Source organism: Rattus norvegicus, chromosome 18 (genome assembly GCF_021556685.1).
Source record: "Rattus norvegicus strain SHRSP/BbbUtx chromosome 18, alternate assembly SHRSP_T2T, whole genome shotgun sequence".
Lineage (NCBI taxonomy): Eukaryota > Metazoa > Chordata > Mammalia > Rodentia > Muridae > Rattus > Rattus norvegicus.
Genome location: NC_141551.1, coordinates 32,409,192 through 32,423,371, shown reverse-complemented (window position 1 = coordinate 32,423,371; position 14,180 = coordinate 32,409,192). Strand labels below are relative to the sequence as shown.

The 14,180-nt window shown below is 39.3% G+C and overlaps 1 protein-coding gene and 1 pseudogene across 3 annotated transcripts in view; one reads left to right on the top strand and one right to left on the bottom strand.

Annotated features, from left to right (window-relative positions):
* Positions 1-14,180, bottom strand: part of Kctd16 (potassium channel tetramerization domain containing 16) — a 276,887-nt gene that overhangs the window by 116,974 nt on the left and 145,733 nt on the right. The window lies entirely within an intron of this gene.
* Ube2c-ps3 (ubiquitin-conjugating enzyme E2C, pseudogene 3) lies at positions 12,096-12,529 on the top strand (annotated as a pseudogene).

Genomic DNA, 14,180 nt, shown 5'->3' with positions numbered 1-14,180 from the left:
TTTTTTTGCATGGTTTTTAGCTATATAGGCCATAGACTTGAGAATATGCTATAATTTAACAAGTGTTTTGTATCTATAATGAGACTTCTAAATGTTATCTGTTTTTAGTGCATAAGGATATCCTGAGCAAAATATTTAATATAATGTGGCTCTTGTTATACCATCCTCCTCCTTCTGTACCCAGTAGGATTACACAGCCTGAGGTGGTAGTCAGCAATGAACAGGGTCTATGTATGCATTTGTGGGATTTTAATGTGTTTCTTTGAGAAATACACAATTTCTGTCTCAGCCACTCAAATGCCTGAAAGTAGGGAAAGATGGAAAATGGACTCAACAGTAGTATCAAAGCAGTAATCTGACAGCTTTTCATTCAGATCAGGACAGGATCATTTGATATTGAAAGGGATGTTATTGGTAATTAAGGCTACCATATCCCAAGCATCAGCCTATTAATCTATCTATATTTACAGAACTATTAAACACATTTCTTATGAAGGTAAGAGGCATGGCTTATAGAACAAAGTGCTAGGGAGAACTTCTTTATCATAGCATGTGATGGAATAAAATCCTGTGATTTTCTACTTAAGAATTTCACAATATGAGGAAAAACATAACCCTTTCCTATTAGACAATATGCATACAGGCAAGATTTTACCCAAAATTTTGGAGAAGTCTACAAATTCCTTATGGTTTCATTCACTTCTTGACTCCTACAAGAGTGCCTTGTTTAAAATCCTGCTATAGAGCAGGGTTTGTCAACCTCAGTACTACTAACCTTTTTGGCCAACTGATGTTTTGTCATGGAAAAATGTCTTCTGCACTGTGGCAAACCCAGCATGCGTGCCCTTGCTCACTAGATGTCAAAAGTGCACACGCACACACACACAAACACACGCACACACGCACGCACACACACACACACACACACACGCACGCACACACACACACACACACACTCACACACACACAATGAAAATATTGCCCCCATTTGAGTTCACTATTCCAGAGGAAGAGACATGAACATCTCATATAAGACAAAACTGACAAATATAACTATTATCATACAACAAGAGCAAGCTGGAAGTTGATGAATAGCAAATGCAGAAGAATATAAAATCTTCAAAGTTCCCCTTTCACTCGATCTATGCTCTTAATTCCTGACAGACATGACTATTCTTTTCACAGAAGTGGGCTAATGAGGACCTGCATAAAACAATCTGCTTCTATTGAAGAGCTTCTGTCTCTGAGCCACCCTCTGACAGGTGTTGAGAGGAAATAATTCTGAAGCAAACACTGCGAGGTGTCTGTAAATGAAAGAAGCGTGTAACCTAAACTGTGAGAAACACTCCCGGAAGGTGTTCCATTTATAATAAGTCCTGTGGAGCTGGGCATCTTAGACACCTGGACTGTAGTTTTCAATTCAATGGGTATTTATTGTGCATGACTGCCTTGGTCTCTGCTCAATTTTAAAGTATGGAAGTGGTCACTCTTTGAACCTGAGCCTTAGTTGTCTATGTGCAGTGTGGTTGGGCAACCAGACAGGATCTGCAGACAAGCACTTTGTGAATTGCAGAGGACGGTGGCGGAGGTCTGAACATTTATTCTGTCCCCAAATTTTCATCTTGAACACTGAGTGTTCAAGGTGATAGAATTAAGATGTGGGTCCTTTGGGAGTGGAGTTCTCAGGAATGGAATTTTAAAACCTTTAAAAAATGGGACACGAGGGAGCTCATTAGTTACTTCTAGCATCTAAGGTTATAACCAGAATATCATCTATAAATCAGAAAGCAGGTCTTCACATAGGTGCCAAATCTGCTACACACTTTGGTCTTCAACTTTGAACCTCAAAACAATGAAGAACAACTTTTGGTGGCTTATGGACCTTGTAGGTGATGATCTTTTATTAGGACAGCTTGAAAGTAGGGACATATAGGCCACATGGCCCAAAGGCAATGGTTTCCAAAAGTCTTCAAAAGTTAACACTTCCAAGTACCAATAAAAATTAGATACACTCCCATGTTGTATATGTACTGAGAGAATGAAGTTACTAAATGCAAGCACACTAAGTCATAGTTTTAAGTCATCTTAATGTGCCCACAAGCTCTGAAATGGAAGTTAGAAAAACCTCTCAGAATCTCCAAGCCCCTACTTACTATAAAAGTAAATACCTCTGCCCAACATCAATGAATTCTATTTCGGTAGGCCTGTAGGAGAGCCTAAAACTGTTTGTTTTTAATTATGTATTTATTTCACCATATCTGTACACTGTAGCTGTCTTCAAACACACCAGAAGAGGGCATCAGATTCCACGATAGATGGTTATGAGCCACCATGTGGTTGCTGGAATTCAGAACCTCTGGAACAGTAGTCAGTGCTTTTAACCACTGAACCATCTCTCCAGCTCCCTAAAACTGTATTTTTTTATAGCAGTGTAGGTGTTCCTGAGCTAGTATGAGGATAATACACCCTACTACCAAAATAGAAAATAGGAAAGTATACCTTTCACAGCATCTAATACAAAGAGAATACAAGGAATTGTGAGTGACTTGAAAGGTTAACCTTAACACAGCCTTACCTCAGTCTCCACCTAGTAAACCCTTATTTGTTAAAGGTCCAACTTCAAACTAGGCCCTCTGTAACCAGTCCCTTATTCTGTCACTTGTCCTAACATCCAATGAGCTGTGAGCATTTGGAAAGATAGAGAATAGCCTAGTTACATCTGGGCAAAGTCTACCGAGACTCTGATAACTGTCCTTAGCACCAGACACATTCAATACCTTTGATGGTCATAGTGCTTTGTATTATACTTCTTTTCCCTGTTAAATCTGTCCCATAAGGTTAGAGCTTTCAACAGAAGGCCATGTATTCTCTTCTCACATCTTCTAAGATAACGTTCTGTGGGAAGTCCAGAGAGAAGGAATGCTTCAGTCCTCTGAAGAAGTAGAAACTATTCCACCTTTACCTTACTTGCCAGTGTCTCCGTGTTTTTGCCTGCTGGTCGAAACTGCAGGGAGAACACCAAGCTTCTTTCATTTTTAACCTCTACTTGATTTCCATTATGCAGGAAGCCTCCTGCAGACCTATAACTGGATGAAACTTGAGATGCCTTTGTTCTTCTTGTGCAGATATGCTAGCACCAGCATTTCCGACTTGACAATATAGCGATGCAAATGATACCAAGTTCATTACCTCGCAATTTATAAAGGTGGGAAAATCTCACTGTTTCATTTTTTAAAAAAACCTAGCAATAGCATAGTTTTATTAGTATTGATGAGATAAAGTTAAAGATGATATTTTATAATACCAATTATACCACTACTTCTAAGAAGTGGAAACTACATGTTTGAAAGATGTCAGAGGTTTCATCTGGTCATCTGATGACATATCATGTGTAATCCTCTCACTTCTTTCATTAGTTGATGTGATTTTAAAATTTCTAAATTCTTGCCTATTTTATAAATGAGAAAATCTTAATGTTCATGTAGTTTTTCCCAAGGTCATAAATGAGTGAGCTAGCAACTGGACAAAGCCTCATTTGATCTACCTACGTAATCCACCACATGGAAATGTCATTTTCACCCTCAAAGCATTCATTCACACTTTGAGTAAGTTACATGATGCAACTGGCTAACAACAAAAACCTTGACTCTGAAGAACTAATTATATAATGTTTCATATATACAGTAGATGCCCACAGAAAGAATGTTCATGTCATTTGTAAGAATGAAATTTCATTGTCTGCACTTCCTCTGCATTCTGAATGGAGAGATTTTTTTCTTGGACTTTTTTGATGCTTAGTTTTAATTCTCACCTTGACACATTATAGAATCAGCTGGGAAGAGGGTTATTACCTCAATGAGAGATTGTTTAGATAGCATTGACCCCTGGTCAATCTGTGGCAATTAGCCTGATTACGTTAATTGTGGTAGGAAGACCTACCCACTGCAGGCGAAACCACTCCCTAGGCAAGAGATCCTGAAATCTATAAGTGGAAAAGTGAGCTGAGCATGAGCATGCATTCCTTCCACTCCACTTCATAGATGCAATGTGATTAACTTTCATAATCTCTCTTTACTGTGATTTTGCCATAATGATGGACTGTAACTGGGAGCTAAGATAACCCCTTTTTCGAGGTATTTTTGTCACAGAGTAGAAAAGAAACTAAGGTGTTTTCATTTACAACCTTGGAGAGGGTGTGAATCTGTCCTCACAAACTAAATTTCCTAATTCTAATCGCAGGCAGCAGTGGCAAACCAAAGGCCACACATAAGAGGAATCCATCCCCTAATCTAAGTGTCATTGGCTTTTGGTACAAGGAACAAAGGACCATTAAAAATGTAGCAAAAGAGGGGGAGTGAAGGAGCTCATGATTACTCTCAACACCTTAAGTCAGAGAGGTTGTCTTTCAATAGGAAGGACACAACAGTTTACTCTTGATAGTACTCTTTTGACATGAACTCTCCCCAACTTCTCTACAGATATGTCTCCGGTCATAAGTAGCTCCTGTCAGTCATCAGCCTCTATGCTGCTATGGGCACTGTGGGACTCTGCAAAGTCAATCATTACTATGCATAGAAACGGATACATTTCTCTACTTGCTCTAACTCAAAATTCTAAGTGCCCAGAAGGATGCTACTCACAGTAAAAGTTTAGTAAATATTGCTAAATGAATGCTTGAGTAAATGATTTCTTTAGTGAGTAAAATTGGCTGCCTTTGTGAAGAATCTAACACATTATTCTTAAAGTTTTCCATCTTTTTACTTCGAGGAAGTTTAAGTTTTTTTTCTGAAGAGAACCATATGTTATCTAAGAGAATATTTTGGAAAGAGGGGCTTTAAAATACCTTATGGATAAGAATTTTGGAACACTGCTTCCCTAGAACTTTTTTCCCCCTATCTCTCCTTACAGACTGAGAGTTGACACAGCTCAAGAAAGAAACAAAAATAATTTGTTCAGATCCAAATATTCAAAAATAATTGTATGTTTACTCATATGGCTGCTTGTTCTCCCTATACATACTTACATGAACTCATGATTGACATACTCAAAGAAAAAAACATATTCCTTAAAATTCCCAGAGCTTCACATTTACAGGGATTCTATGAGCAAAAGGGTAAGAGCTAAAACTGAACAATGTAAAATGCAAATAGTCCAATGTATTATTCATCAAGTAAGCCTGTATGTATAGCTTCTAATCATGTCAGAAAGTTAGAGCTTAATTGTGTTCTACGAGCTCCCAAGAAAGAGGTCAACAGAGATAAAGTTTTCCCCTCTAATGTCTCAGAATCTGTAAAGGCATTTCTCCCAAATAGGCTGACCTCACTAGCCATAAGGTGTTTTAGAAGAATTTATGGGAATTTTATGGAGAAATAAGAACAAGAAGGTCATTCTGGGGCAAGGGGAATAGCTGAAGGTGGGAGCAGGGCTATGTAAGAAAGAGAAAAGGAAGCAAGAAGCCAGAAACTGGATTGGTATTCGTATCACAGACCTGAGAGTGGCCTAAAGAAAAAGAGAAGCTGAGTGAAGAATGGAGACAAGGAGAAATCGTCAGAGACTATAGGAAGAACTGGACACATAAAACAAAAACAAAGCAAAAAAGACAAAAGAAGAGGAAGAAAAAGGGAAGGGAAGGGAAGGGAAGGGAAGGGAAGGGAAGGGAAGGGAAGGGAAGGGAAGGGAAGGGAAAGGGGAAGGGAAAGGGGAAGGGGAAGGGGAAGGGAAAGGGGAAGGGAAAGGGGAAGGGGAAGGGGAAGGGAAAGGGGAAGGGAAAGGGGAAGGGAAGGGAAGGGAAAGGGGAAAAGGGAAAAGGGAAAAGGGAAGGGAAGGGAAAAGGGAAAAGGGAAAAGGGAAGGGAAGGGCAGGGAAGGGCAGGGAAGGGCAGGGAAGGGCAGGGCAGGGCAGGGCAGGGCAGGGCAGGGCAGGGCAGGGCAGGGAAGGGAAGGGAAGGGAAGGGAAGGGAAGGGAAGGGAAGGGAAGGGAAAGGAAGGGAAGGGAAGAAGGTAGGGGACGGCAGGGCAAGGTAGGGCAGGGCAGGGCAGGGAAGGACAGGAAAGGGAAGGGCAGGGAAGGGAAGGGAAGGGAAGGGAACGGAACGGAACGGAACGGAACGGAACGGAACGGAACGGAACGGAACGGAACGGAACGGAACGGAACGGAACGGAACGGAAAGGGAACTATACATGCAGATGTGGGAAATGCAGTTGGATTTTGGGATACCATCCTTATTTGCTATTTGCAGGATTCTAAGGCCCACAGAAATAAGACACTTTCTGACTGAGCCTCCTACTTGTGTTTCTTGTGTGCACTGCCTGTCTCTTCCCACTGACAGCCATACCTTAGCTCATTCCCCAGTAGCAGCCTCTGCTATGAGAGTCTGGTGATTGATACTGTCCAAATGAAGATGACTATCTTCTGACTCCTTCTACAGGCCTCAAGCTGAGATGAGAAGAGAAGGTTAGAGAATTCTTACTTAGAATGTTGTTTATGCATTTGTTTTACTCTGCAAAGTTTTAAGGTCATATAAAAGCAGCTTTCGAGAGAACAGATAGGAAGGAAGGAAGGAAGGAAGGAAGGAGGGAAGGAGGGAGGGAGGAAGGTAGGAGGGAAGGAGGAAGGGAGGGAGGGAGGAAAATGCTTACCTAGCAAATGCACAAGGTAGGACACAGATATGAATGTAATAGAACCCTTTCCGGACTCTAGAGAGTTCTCCATGTGTGACTTTGGGCAATCTTTTAAGTTCTATAAAATTCATTTTCACAAACTGTTCAATGAAGTTGACAAAATCACCTACCTTTGGGATGTCGTGGGGACTAGGTAAGAAAACACATGTAGGGCTGGAGAGATGGCTCAGCCGTTAAAGGCTAGGCTCACAACCAAAAATATAAGAAAACACATGTAAAGAATTTAATAGAGCTGCCCATCTTGTTCAGTTCCCAGTAAATGATAACTATGATTAGTTATTAGACTTTCAAATAAACGTAAGCCCTTGTTCATTATAACACCTTCGATAACATTGTAGTCTAGAAGAAATTTCAAAGTAACATCTTAGTATAACAGGACTTGTGATGAGTTCTATATCTTACTTGAAATTCATTTGGAAATTCACTCTTTTATGATTGACATGTAAATCATATTTGATGTCAACCATAGACTGAACACATACCTTAGCCTAGCCAAGAAAAAGCCCCTACAAGTGACAGAAACCTTATTCCATCAAATGAGATTTTTCAAAATTCTGAAAGCAGAATATTTAAAAGTGATCATTTTAATTTCAAACCAATATCACAATTTATTATACTTTTTAGATGTGATTACATATGAAAGGCAATTACTACAAAATTTGGAATCTTTACATTTAAACTGGCTATAGGTAAGGTTAGAGAACGTAAAATCAATTTCAGTGGCGCCAGGCTTTTTTTGAAAATATATATAAATACTGGAATCTTGAAAGTATCAATGGCCTTAATCAGATTCTTAAATGAGGTGGGGACATATGTGGAAGAGTGACAGTAAGAAAGTTCAAGTTACAAATGTCCAGCAGCCTTTCAGTATCTGTCCTCACAACCGGGTAGATCTGAATGCATCACAGTAAAGTTACGCTCACTTATCCAAAATAAAAACGTGTTGCAGAATTGTTTTGTAAGTTGCAGGATGATGTTTATAATATATGCCAAATATAGGTAACTGTTGCATAAATGGTACATATCATTATAAAATGTAAGTATGTATAAACATAAGTATACATGTCAAAAAATGAATGGAAAGCTTATTTTGAAGAGCCCAGAAAACACATTTCAATGGCTAATAGCGATTACCCATAGGCAGTTACACTGATGTTAAGAGTTTCACATTTTCTTCTTTCTGGTGAGAACAGAAGAGAGAAACTGGCCAGGGAGAGGGAACCCCTCTGCAGCAGTTTTGAACATGTCTCTGCTGGAGGCAGGATGCCAAAAGAGAACTCTGTTCCCTCTGTCTTTGTGTCTCTTAAATATGCACTCTGTCTGTAGGTTCCATGTGACTGTGGAGCTGTAACTAAGAGGAAATGCTTGGACACCTGAACTGACCACCGTTATCAGTCCATCACCAAGTCCCCAGACAGCCGACTACCTGGGAAACCCACTCCTCTATACAAGAGCTCTGGGTTCACTCCTCTTCTTTTGTCCTTTCTCTTTCCTAAGTTCTCTCCATGTCTCTGTCTCTGTCTCTGACTCTATTTCTGCCTCTGTCTGTTTCTCTCTGTCTCTCTGTGTCTCTCTCTGCTTGTCTGTGTCTCTGTATCTCTGTGTTTCTGTGTCTATCTCTATCTGTCTCTCTCTCCCTCTCTCTGTCTCTCTGTCTGTCTCTCTCTCTGTGTGTGTGTCTTTGTCTCTCTCTCTCTCTCTCTCTCTCTCTCTCTCTCTCTCTCTCTCTCAAGCATCCTACCTATGTGCTATTATAATGGCCCATTATTTGTCACTTTAAGACAGTCTCATCATGAAGCAGGCTAATATTGATTCTAAACCTGTACCACATTAGTCCTAGCTAGAGATTCCTTTTCAGCTACCATAGTTTTCCAAGTTAGAACACTTTATCTGCAAATTTAACATTCATTGAATCACTTTAAATTTAAGGTTTGTATTCAATACATGCACACACACACACACACACACACACACACACACACACACACATCAGTTAAACTATTTTCAAGGTATTTTAATGGCTTTTGTAAACCAACCACCAGTATAGGTAAATGTTAAATTCCTTATTTTTGTTATGTTATATTTAAAAAAAATAGGTCACAAGAATGAGCATCTACCTGCAAAGTTCTGCTATTTGCATATATTTCCATACCATTCAGTACTATTAAATTCTAGATACTCCTTAGAAGTCCCATCAGCTTGATAAAACAGCACCTCAAAAAAATGCAGGACTTAGAGAACCCTTTGGAATACCTTTCACATGGACACATAACACATACATTATTATAGTTATTAAAATGAGGCAGTGATGAGAGCACTTTATACATATTACTTCAATTTTAATGAAATAAAATTAATTCAGCAAATTATGGCAATTTATAAATGAACAGTTAGGTTTAGAGAGTAAAAATTATTTTAAGTCCCAAGGCTATTGTAAAAACAGTGATAGGAACCCAAGTCTTCTCTACCTACCTCTTCATTTTTTCAAAGATTTTATTTATTACTTTTATTTATGTACATGTCTGTATGCCTGTGTGACTTTATGTGTACCATATCTGGGCAGGCATCCATGGAAGCCAGAGGATTTTGGATGCCCTGACACAGCTAGTTGTGAGCTACCTGATACATGTGCAGGGAATAAAACATAGGTCCTCTGTGCTGGGAATAAAACATGGGTCCTCTGAAGGAGCATTGTGTACTCTTAACAGCTGAGTCACCTCTGCAGCACCTCTAGCTGCATTCCTAACTGTCTTAGTTAGGGTTTTACTGCTGCAAACAGACACCATGACCAAAGCAACACTTATAAGGACAATTTAATTGGGGCTGACTTACGGGCTCAGAAGTTCAGTGCATTATCACCAAGGCTCCTAGGAGCATGGCAATTACCAGGCAGATGCAGGGCTGGAAGAACTGAGAGTCCTACCTCTTCTTCTGAAGGCAGCTTGGAGAAGACTGGCTTCCAGGCAGCCAGGACTAGGGTCTTAAAAGCCCACATTCAAATTGACACACCTACTCCAAGAAGTCCACACCTACTACAACAATGCCACACCTCCTAATAGTGTCATTCCCTGGACCAAGCATGTACGAATCATCACACTACTCATTGCATCCTCCCCTCTCTATGTGTTCTAACTTCACACTTTGGCTAGAAAGCTATTAGAAAAGCACTCAGAAATTACACTCAGTGTTCCCCTGTGTTCTCGGACCAGGAGACAAATGACTAGTAAACAGCCATTCTGGGTTGGTTGTGTAGAGTGAATTCTGAGACTGTTGAGCTCAGCACATTTTCTTTTAGAATGCTCCAAGAGCAGGACCTTTTGTGGACAACACCAAGTCCTTGACTTCCTATAGGTGAAGCAGACAAATACTAGACATTAGACCTGGCCTATAGCTAATTAAAATTCCACCTGGCCTGTTTCCATTTAGTTAGCTAACTTTGTGCAACTCAAAAGCCTGTTACCTTTAGAATCTGAATAGAATGAGAAAAGTCTAATTAAAAGTGAATTCCTGGCTGATTCAGTATTTCTAAGTAGGCAGATTACTGACTTTTGAAGTGAGTGTTGGTATCAGTGAGCAGTGGATATTTGAAGGTTAAAAACACAAGGCTGGGAGAAGAGGATCAAAAACCTATTATTACCAAGTCAGATGAGTTGTCTCCATAAATCACAGGTCACATTTTTATATATGAAAATAACTAAAAAATAAATTTATACTTCTCTTTGATCTGAAATCATAGCTAGCACTGTCACTGAAGCAAATGAAAATAAAATTTCAGAAACAGGGCACAGTCAGATTGCTTTATTGTAAGTTTTAGCTTTTATGATTGAGTGCTCTGTACGGGCTGCACTCAATTTGCTTAATTTTTCCACCAGAGAAATAAAAAATCAATTGAACTATAGGTATGAAAATATATTCAGAGGAATTTGCCACAATGCCCCAAATTCAGAAGAGTAAGCAGGAGAGTGTAGGGAATCTCTGGTGGTCTAGGGAGGGCTATCAGTTCATATCACCAACACTTGGTTCCCAGTAGAATTCTACCAGTTTCAGTCTACACACATGCTCACCTAGGTCACCCTCTCACATCCTTGGTACCACTGCCCAGTCTCAAACAACAAAATCTCCCAGCCTTTTAGGTTTCATTGCTGTGGATCTCTGTAAGTACTGAATATGATCATATTTTGCCTCTGTGCTTTTTCTTGTGCTTTTTTTTTAAATCCTCGAGCAATTACTGTATTTTAATAACAAATTCTTTGTGTTTTATGTGTGTTTGTAATGGCCAATGACTACATTCAGCAACATAACAAATGCGTTAACTGACACATTATCTCTCATGGAAAAAGTACTTACTTAGATTCCTTAGTGACTTTCATATACACATTACTGTATAACTAGTTACAGCAAACCTATTGTACAACAGATGTCTAGAGTTATTCTTTTACCAGAGTAACCCTTTGCCAGTTTCCCTAAACTCCCCATGCCCAAGCCTCTGATAACTACCATTTAATCATGCTATGAAGTCAACTTGTCCAACAATAAGGAGATTCAGTATTTGTCTTTTCAATGTATGGCTTATTTCAATTGAACCATATTATAAATGGCAGGATTTGCTTCTTTATCAAGGATAACTAGTATTAAACTGTGAATGCATATCACATTTTCTTTAGGCACTTACTTGCTGATGGACTTTCAGACTGATTCCATAATCACAGATATATTGAACAAAAGTTCGATGAACACAAGGTTCTATTTGTCACTTGATTTATTGATTTCACATTTGGATATACAACTAACAACAGAAATGCTGAATCATAGGATGGCTGTTTTTAATATCATGAGGAATGTCTATCTTGTTTCCCACAATGACAGCCCTTGTTTACCTTCCCATCTACAGTATGTAAGTGTACCCTCTAACATATCCTCACCAGCAGTTGCTTCCTTTCCCTTGATAGGTCATTATGGTTTTAATATGAGTTTCTGTGATGACGAATGATGTTGTCTGATCCTGCTTCCCAAAGTTTCCTTATTACCTTCTTCCTTGAGAATCATCTTCAAATCCTGAATGCAGCTTACTAAAGCATTCACAAAGTCCCGCCATCCCTTCCCAGAGTCTGAATGTCCACGTTGTCCTATAATTGTCCATGTTTCTCTCTATGCCTTGGGGTCCCTTTTATTGTTACTCCTGCTGTGATGAAGGTCCATTGTTCTAAGCCAGGTTTAATGTCAAGCACATAGGAAGCTTTCTGAAGAAGAACTGAACAGAGTTGCAGAGGCCTTTTCCACTTTCCAATCTATTGGCCAGTGCTTCCAAGATGGACTTCCCCAACTGAAAGCCATCTAGTATTGCTGTCTGCTGAGTAGCTAAGCCTCCTGGGAAGCCACCCTAGGCATGTTGGGCAAAGGCTGCAACAGGAGCTGATGGCTATCATGATATCTGGTGACAAAACAATTTCTGCCTTCCTGGATCAGTCAACTTTCCAAGTAGATAGGGACCATGCATAAAGCAGCTGTCACAGTATATGAAGATCCAGGGGATTAAACTCTCTAGAGTTCCCCAGTGCCAACCTTTTTAAATACACCCACAGTGAAACTCCTCAGATCTGCTACCACTGTAATGGTAACATCTGACTGGATGTCACCAGAAATAAGTGGCCTACTCTGTATGATGCCAGGTCCAATATGCTCGCTATCCAGAGCCTGCTAAGAGAACCCAACATTGATAGTTCTTTGAACACTCATTTTTCTGAGCTTTGGGGAAAAATCCCACAGCTTTTAAGAAGTATCCACAAGAAATCTATTCAAAGTCAGTCTCACTTCAAGAGCCCTGATCTGTGCTGGCCAGCCTCTCTCTTATGCACAGTCTTTTTATTTTTTTCTCTAGATGGTTTGTTCTTCTCTTAATGTTTGTAGAGGGTTGTGGATAATGACCTATAGTCTTATTTTGTTTTATTTCTCTTTTTAAATTTTAAGTTAGATCAAGCCCTTATAGTACATATTAAATAAGTACATTTTGATTTTTTATTATTACTTTTATTCCTTTTTACAGCCCAGTCATTACTCCCTCCTGATATCTATCTACCACAGTTCCTCATCCCATTCCTCCTTCCTCCTGTCTCCTAGAGGATGACTCTACCCCCATCCCCCATCAAACCAGTTCTCCCACTCTCTGGGGCTTCAAGTCTCTTGAGGATTAGGATTGGGTTTGGGGTTTTTTTTTTTGTTTGTTTGTTTGTTTTTGTTTTTTTAAGTAACCATTCCAAAGGGCATGTTGTCTAAATGACATGAATCATATCAGCTAATGTGTTTGTTATAACCCATTTTCCAGCTTCCAGCCTGTCCACATTGCAACTCTTTTTACCATAATGTGAACAGGGTACAGACTGGATGGACTGAAAGAGATAACTGAGGACACAGGCTGAGAACGAAGAGCAAATTATAAAAAATCTCCATAAAGGAATTTTGAGCAGAAGCAGTGTCCTGAGATAGTATGTTTACCTAATTACTTACCGAGTATACACATTCTGTTTGACTTTGTAACCCATTTTAAAGTATTATTGTACTTTGGGTAGTATCCAGTCCTAAATTTTAAACTAAATTTAAGTTTAAACTAAATATAAACTATAGTCAGAGATTTAACTCAGTGGTAGAGTGCTTGCTTAGCATATAAAAGACTGTGGCTTTAATCCCTGACTATATATATTAGAGGGGGGTGGATGGATAGGTAGATAAATAGATAGATAGATAGATAGATAGATAGATAGATAGATAGATAGATAGACAGATAGATTGTGTGTGTGTGTGTGTGTGTGTGTGTGTGTGTGTGTGTGTGTGTGTATCAAAATGTAAACTCCAGGAAAGAAAAAGAGAACAAATTCATGCAAATTTGTCTTAAAAGAGAAACATTGTACCTTCATTAGTTCCCTAGTAGTTAAGTCCTGTATTCTTGCCTGGACAGTAACCATCCAAAGCACCAGGCTTCTAACAGACCAGCGCTGATGTGTCTGTTATCGATGGGAACTATCTCACACTGAGGACTCACTGCAGCAGGATGGGGGAAGCATGAGATTAAAAACCCATCCTACTCACCTAAGAATTCATGTAAAGTCACTAACTTTATGTAACTGAGACACATATTAAAAATCAATATGGTGGCTGGAGAAGCATCTCAGCAGTTACAGGACCTTGTTCCCATCATCTACACAGTGGCTTATGACCATCTATAACCCAGTTCTAGGGGACCATGTGCCCTCTTCTGACCTCTGAACTCGGTGGGCATGCATGTAGTATGCACACATACATGCAGGCAAAGTATTCATGCTCATGAAATTTTTCAACCACTTTAATATTTTTTTAAAAAAAAACCTAATGTGTTCATGCATTTTATAATTTAGGATTAAATTTTTCTCATAAAATATAGCTTTGTTTTATGTCTTTACTGTGACAGAGCGACATCCTCCAAACACAATAATTTTCATCTTTCTGATATAAAAAGAACAACTAGTT